At 45.4% G+C, this 7083-nt stretch overlaps 1 protein-coding gene across 1 annotated transcript in view; it reads left to right on the top strand.

Annotated features, from left to right (window-relative positions):
- Positions 1-28: 28 nt before the first annotated feature.
- Positions 29-7083, top strand: part of FBXO42 (F-box protein 42) — a 108194-nt gene continuing 101139 nt past the window's right edge. Inside the window, exon 1 of the mRNA XM_070381837.1 lies at positions 29-603. The gene's annotated coding sequence lies outside the window, so the exon portion shown is untranslated. The remainder of the gene's footprint in view (positions 604-7083) is intronic.

Below are 7083 nucleotides of genomic sequence, written 5' to 3'. Positions count from 1 at the left end.
CGGGAACCCGTGTTTCCGGGATGACCACGGAACCAAGAATCTTCAGTCTAGGGAACCCAAACAATAGAAGTGGTTGCCATCGGACCCCTTAACCAGGTGAAGCAATAAGTCCTTCAGTAAGAAAAATCCGGCTTCCGTCTGCCGTAGTATCTTGTTAACCATATATGGACTGCTTTGAAAACTAGCCAATCAGCTTGTGCCAAGTTTGAATTTTCCGTAACTCCTTCAATTTTGCCCCAAATCGCGGCGCTGGGAGACAGATTTCAGCCGTTTCCTGTCTCCTTGCTGGTCGACCTCGCGACAAAGCTCTCTCTTTTCTCGAAAGCTGGTGCCATAGTATTGGCTTCTATGCGCCCCAGGCAGTGAGCCCTTGCTCGACGAGAATTTTTGGCGATCGCAAACGGACTAAGGCCGTGTGGTCGTCTGGCTGAGGCCCTGTAGCCCCGGGCTGGGTGTAGGTCCTCGCCACAGACCCTGAGTGGACACCTAGACGCGATTTGTCTAGAGGCTCTGCTGTCGGGTTCTTGCTTCCAGCCGCAGAGGCGCTCCAGGCTCCTCCGCGCTCCTTTCATTTTTTTGGGAAACAGCTCCTGGATCTTTTGGGTGAGTAACCTCGTAAAAACGCGCTTGTGCCTAAATTGTCCATTCCGCATCAGGATTATGGGTTAGGGTCCCACTCTAAGGGAGAATGTATAAAAGGTTACAGCGCCTGCGGAGAGCCGAGATTCAGTTCCTGGTCCTGGAACTAAGATCCCAGGAGCCGGCCAAAAAAATGAAAACGTTTACGGCCGCTGAGGTACTCAAAAGTTCGGATTAGAGTCCCAGGCCCTTAACTTTGTCAGTGTCTGATTGTTTCATTTGTTAGGAATTGGCTAGTAGGGTTAAATTGGATGGTCACAAAAAAACTTTATTGAATCTGTATTCTGCCATTTTGCTGTGGTCGTCCTGAAGAAAAAAACCCTTCTAAAATGGGGAATGGTAACAGCGTACCTGACAACACTCCCTTGAAAAGTGTTTTTCAAAGTTGGTCAAGGGTTAGCTCTAAGCCGATGAAAAAGAAGAAAATGCTTTACTTGTGTAACACTGTCTGGCCCAAATATCAGCTGGAGTCAGGGGAAAAATGGCCCCAGAATGGGTCTTTGAACTATAATACTATTTTACAATTAGACTCGTTTTGTAAAAGACAGAAAAAATGGGAAGAAATCCAGTATGTAGAATCATTTATGACTTTATATAAGAGGAGAAATTGGTATAAGGAAATTAATGAAAACACGATCACGATGGGTCAGAGCCAAGACTCTCAGAAAAAGTCTCTTTTACCTGAGTCAAAGTCAAATGATGGTCTAGTCCCTTCATCGCCAGCTGTTGCAGTAGCCCGAAGGTCTGCCCCTCCCTCAGCGCCTGGTCCCTCAGCGCCTCCTCCAGTAGCCCGTCCCTCAGCGCCTCGTCCCTCACCACCTCCTTCAGTAGCCCCTCCCTCAGCGCCTCGTCCCTCAGCGCCTCCTCCAGTAGCCCGTCCCTCAGCGCATGGTCCCTCAACGCCTCGTCCCTCACCACCTCCTTCAGTAGCTCCTTCCTCGGTGGCCCCTCCCTCGGTACCCCCTCCCTCGCCACCTCTTGTGATAGCCCCTTCGTCCACACCTCTGGTGGTTCCCTCGACTTGTGAAGCGGGCCTTCCTGCAGGCAGTGCCAAGGCGTCTACCGGTCTTCCTCAGGCTGTTGGTCCGGCTCTGTACTCGCCCTTAGCAGATGGTCAGGAAGGCACGGTCTCCCTTCTCTGTCCCCATCAGGGTACTCAGTTTGGCCCAGCGAACACTCTACCTCAGGCAAAGCAATTTCTGTTAAGGCAGGTCCCAGCTGGCTTAGATGACCAATGCCAATCCAGAGCACGTGGAGTGATGCATCATGGTTTATCAGCAATAGATTTATTTAATTATAAAGCTAAAATGCCATCTTATCAGGATGATCCCAGGAAGATGGAACGTCTCTTTAAAGGCATCTTTGCTGTTTATCATCCTAACTGGGCTGCCATACAGGTCCTCATGAATAGCCTCCTCAGTCCAGAGGAGCACAGCATGGTATTAGAGAAGGCCCTTCAGGAAGCTGAAAGGCTCCGTGAGATACACCCAGAGAGTCCAATCAGAACTTCAGCAGAGCAGGCTCTTCCTAGAACTGAACCAGGATGGGATCCCAGTGATCCAGAAGATCAAGCAAGGCTGGATCATTATAAAGATTGTTTAATGATTGGACTACAAAAGGGGGCAAACAACTTCAGGAGGGTCCAGAATGTAAGGCAAGGGCAGGAGGAGTGCCCGTACACCTTTCTTGAAAGGCTTCATGAGGCTTTCCGAAAATATACCGATATTGATCCAGAACACCCAAATAATATGGGACTGGTCAATTTAACCTTTATTAGTCAGAGTGCCCCAGATATAAGAAGAAAACTACAGCAACTGGAAGAGGGACCGTGGCTGCCAACGTCTCAGTTGCTTGAGGTTGCTCTTGAAGTGTTCAGAGGCCTACTCAAAATTCGAGAAAAGCAGGAGCAGTGCATCTTGAGGAAGGCTGCTCTGCTCAGCCTTGACCACTCAAGACCCAGCAGGACATCTGCAAGAAAGAACAAGTGGCCACTGGTAAGACCCCAGGGACCTCCAAGACCCAACTGGAAAGGTCATCCATTTGTTGGGCCACAACAGTGTGCCTTTTGTAAACAGGAAGGACATTGGAAACGGGAGTGTCCCAAAAACAGACGGGGCCCCCTCTCCTCCAAGACAACGTCCATCAATGGTGTATTTGGGGAAGTTGCTCAGAAACCTTTTCTACAGCAGCTCGAATGTCACGTAGAGAAAACATCTATAAAGTACAACTTTATGTATGAGTTTGAATGTCATAGTCCCTTAGCAGGGCAAGAGGTACTAACAAATTTAAATGACCGAGTGGGTTTCTCAGCAGAAAAAGTAGACACCAGAGTACTCCCAGGTCAAGTTTTCACCCTCCAAGCTGCACCATTACAATTGGGAGACAAGACTCCATCAGATGTCCCTGAAGAAATTTTACAAAAGATAAGAGCAGACGTTTGGGCTGATGGGACACCAGGAAGAGCCAAGACAGCTGACCCAGTAGTAGTAAAACTCCGTCCAGGTGCCCAGGTTCCAAATTTAAAGCAGCCTCCTTTGAAAAGGGAAGTAAAGGAAGCTATAAAGCCTATGATAAACACCTTTCTTAAATACCAATTAATTCAACCATGTCAGTCCCCATATAACACTCCTATCTTGCCAGTAAAAAAACCTGGGACTGGAGAGTATCTTTTTGTGCAGAATTTGAGAGCTATCAACCAGATTGTAGAGGATATACATTCAGTGATGCCAAATCCAGATTTATCTGGAGACTTTTCCTGGTTTACAGTTCTGAACTTGAAAGATGCCTTTTATTGCATACCCCTCAGTCCTGAGTCCCAGAAAGTGTTTGCATTCGAGTGGGAAGATCCAGAGACAAACATAAAGCAGCAGTATTGCTGGACGGTCCTTCCACTAGGATTTAAAAATGCCACCACCATCTTTGTGGAGGCCTTTTTGAAGGACTTGAAGGATCTCCAATTAAATGAAGGAATCTTACTCCAGTATGTGGGTAATATACTAATTGCTAGTAAAACTAAGGAAGCTTCAGACCAAAATACAGTCCGCACTTTAAACTTTTTGGCAGACCGGGGATATAAAGTCTCCAAAGAAAAGGTACAAATTTCTCAACCAACTGTAAAGTATCTAGGAGTTGAGTTGTCAAAAGGACAGAGAAATCTGTTGCCAGATCGAAGGGAAGCAATAGCTGGGGTGAATGTACCCACCACCAAAAAGCAACTGAAAAGATTCTTAGGAAAGGCTGAGTTTTGTCGTATTTGGATTCCTAACTTTGGACTCATAGTCAAACCTCTATACGAGGCTCTCAAAAGAAGTGTCAATGAGCCATTAAACTGGACTGCTGAATGCCTTGAGTCATTCCATACCATCAAGGAGAAAATTTCAACAGCCCCAGCCCTTGGTCTCCCGGACATTAGAAAGCCATTTGACCTTTTTGTGCATGAAAGACAGGGTGTGAGTCTTGGAGTGCTAACTCAAAATTTAGATACTGCCAGAAGGCCAGTAGCTTATCTTTCCAAACAATTGGATATTGTAAGTCAAGGATGGCCAGTTTGCTTCCGGGCTGTGGCTGCAACTTGTGACCTCTTACGAGAAGCTGAAAAGTTCACTGAGGGCAGTCCTACTAGTGTGCACACTCCGCACCGCGTGCAACCTTTACTTGAACGAAAGGGCAGATATTTGCTTACTTCAAAGAGGCTAGGAAAATACCGAGCCATCCTATTTGACAAACCGAATGTAACATTAAAGGAGGTATCTGCTTTAAACCCAGCCACTCTGCTCCCCAGTGCAACAGAAGAACCTGTTCACGATTGTATACAAATAACTGAAGAACAGTATCCCAGACCTGACCTGACTGATCAGTTTTCAGAAATGATTCTAGAGAGAGGTGATGAAAGGGGATTTTATGTTGACTTTTGAGACTTAGATGATGATGAGTAACAAACGAAGAAGGCTGGATATATAATGAACAGGAACTAGTGCTTAGACTGCAGCATTTAATGGGAAGACTTATGCTCAACTACATCAAGGAACCCATTATAGGAAGGATACAACCTATCATTGTCTACAAAAGTTTATTGTTAGTCCATAAATGCAAAGGACCATTCAAAAGGTAATACAAAACCGCCTGATTTGCACCAGAAACAACCCTAAAACTGGGCCACCTCCAACAGAACCAGGAGGTGATTGGCAAATAGACTTGACTGTTACGCCAAGAGCCATGGGACGTTATAGATATTTGCTGGTATTTGTGGACACCTTCACAGAATGGGGTGAAGATTTTCCACGCCAGAGAGAGAGCTTCCTAGGTAAAAAGGCCTTACTGAAAGAAACTAGCCCTCGTTTTGAGTTACCTCTTTCAATTCAAAGTGACAGCGGAGGAGATATCATAGCCGGGGTAACTCAAGGGTCTACGGGGCCCTTGGGCTACAGTAGAAGTTACATGCTTGATGGAGCTCTCAAAGTACATCAGGAAACCAACTTCACTTGCGATGAGGTCTTAACAGTTGCCTTTTTGAGAAGGGTTAGAATGGCCCCTGGAAGTAAGGGCCACTTGAGCCCTTATGAACTGTTATATGGGAGAGCCTTCCTTAAGACTATTATTGCAGTCTTGAAAGTGATCACATTGTTAAAAGGATTAGATAGTATAAAATGTGTACAATTTCTTGGTGCTATCTTATTCTCTAGTTGATTAATGTTTCCCACAGACATTCCTTTGCAATGCAGAAGCCCAGGGAATTGGGTCCTCCTGAAACTTGGAATCATTACTTCGTTGAAGATCAACTGCAGCCCAAGTGGATAGACCCTATGAAGTTCTTCTGTTTACACATTCTTCAGTAGAGCTAAACAGAGTTAAACCTTGGGTATACCACTCCTGAGTAAAAATAGTACCCATTTTTAACCAGCAGCTCCCCGTCCCCTTTACAGTTCTCAAACAGGGCACATTCTTTATGGACGGGAGAAAGTAAGCGTACCAGCCTTCTTAATACTGGTGGGGCCTGGAAACCCATCACTGATTTCTTGACACTTGTGAACCCTTAACTGACCTTAAGTTACTTTTCATATAGAAATAGGACAGCTAAGACTCCACCTGGCCAGGAAGAGATGAGGACATCTTCAAAGTAGACAGCTTCTGCCCAGAAGTCTGGTCCAGGCCTATATAAATAAATATTCAATCACTAAAAATGTTTAAAATAACATGGTTTCAGTTCAGTTCAGTCGCTCAGTTGTGTCCAACTCTTTGCGACCCCATGAACTGCAGCACGCCAGGCCTCCCTGTCTATCACCAACTACCGGAGTTTACCCAAACCCATGTCCATTGAGTTGGTGATGCCATCCAACCATCTCATCCTCTATCATCCCCTTCTCCTCCCACGTTCAATCTCTCCCAGCATCAGGGTCTTTTCAAATGAGTCAACTCTTCACATGAGGTGGACAAAGGATTGGAGTTTCAGCTTCAGCATCAGTCCTTCCAATGAACACCCAGGACTGGTCTCCTTTAGGATGGACTGGTTGGATCTCCTTGCAGTCCAAGGGACTCTGAAGAGTCTTCTCCAACACCACAGTTCAAAAGCATCAATTCTTCAGCACTCAGCTTTCTTTATGGTCCAACTGTCATCCATACATGACCACTGGAAAAACCATAACCTTGACTAGATAGACCTTTGTTGGCAAAGTAACGTCTCTGCTTTTTAATGTGCTGTCTAGGTTGGTCATAACTTTCCTTCCAAGGAGTAAGTGTCTTTTAATTTCAGGGCTGCAATCACCATTTGCAGTGATTTTGGAGCCCCCCAAAATAAAGTCTGACACTGTTTCCACTGTTTCCCCATCTATTTCCCATGAAGTGATGGGACTGGATGCCATGATCTTCGTTTTCTGAATGTTGAGCTTTAAGCCAACTTTTTCACTCTCCTCTTTCACTTTTATCAAGAGGCTTTTTAGTTCCTCTTCACTTTCTGCCATAAGGGTGGTGTCATCTGCATATCTAAGGTTATTGATATTTCTCCCAGCAATCTTGATTCCAGCTTGTGCTTCCTCTAGCCCAGCATTTCTCATGATGTATTGTGCATATAAGTTAAATAAGCAGGGTGACAATATACAGCCTTGACATACACCTTCCCCTATTTGGAACCAGACTGTTGTTCCATGTCCAGTTCTAACTGTTGCTTCCTGACCTGCATACAGGTTTCTCAAGAGGCAGGTCAGGTGGTCTGGTATTCCCATCTCTTTCAGAATTTTCCACAGTTTCTTGTGATCCACACAGTCAAAGGCTTTGACATAGTCAATAAAGCAGAAATAGATGTTTTTTTTGTAACTCTCTTGCTTTTTCCATGATCCAGTGGATATTGGCAATTTGATCTCTGGTTCCTCTGCCTTTTCTAAATCCAGCTTGAACATCTGGAAGTTCACAAGTCACATTGCTGAAGCCTGGCTTGGAGAATTTTGAGCA

Source organism: Bos mutus, chromosome 2 (genome assembly GCF_027580195.1).
Source record: "Bos mutus isolate GX-2022 chromosome 2, NWIPB_WYAK_1.1, whole genome shotgun sequence".
Taxonomy (NCBI): domain Eukaryota; kingdom Metazoa; phylum Chordata; class Mammalia; order Artiodactyla; family Bovidae; genus Bos; species Bos mutus.
This window is presented reverse-complemented; position numbering and strand designations above follow the sequence as displayed.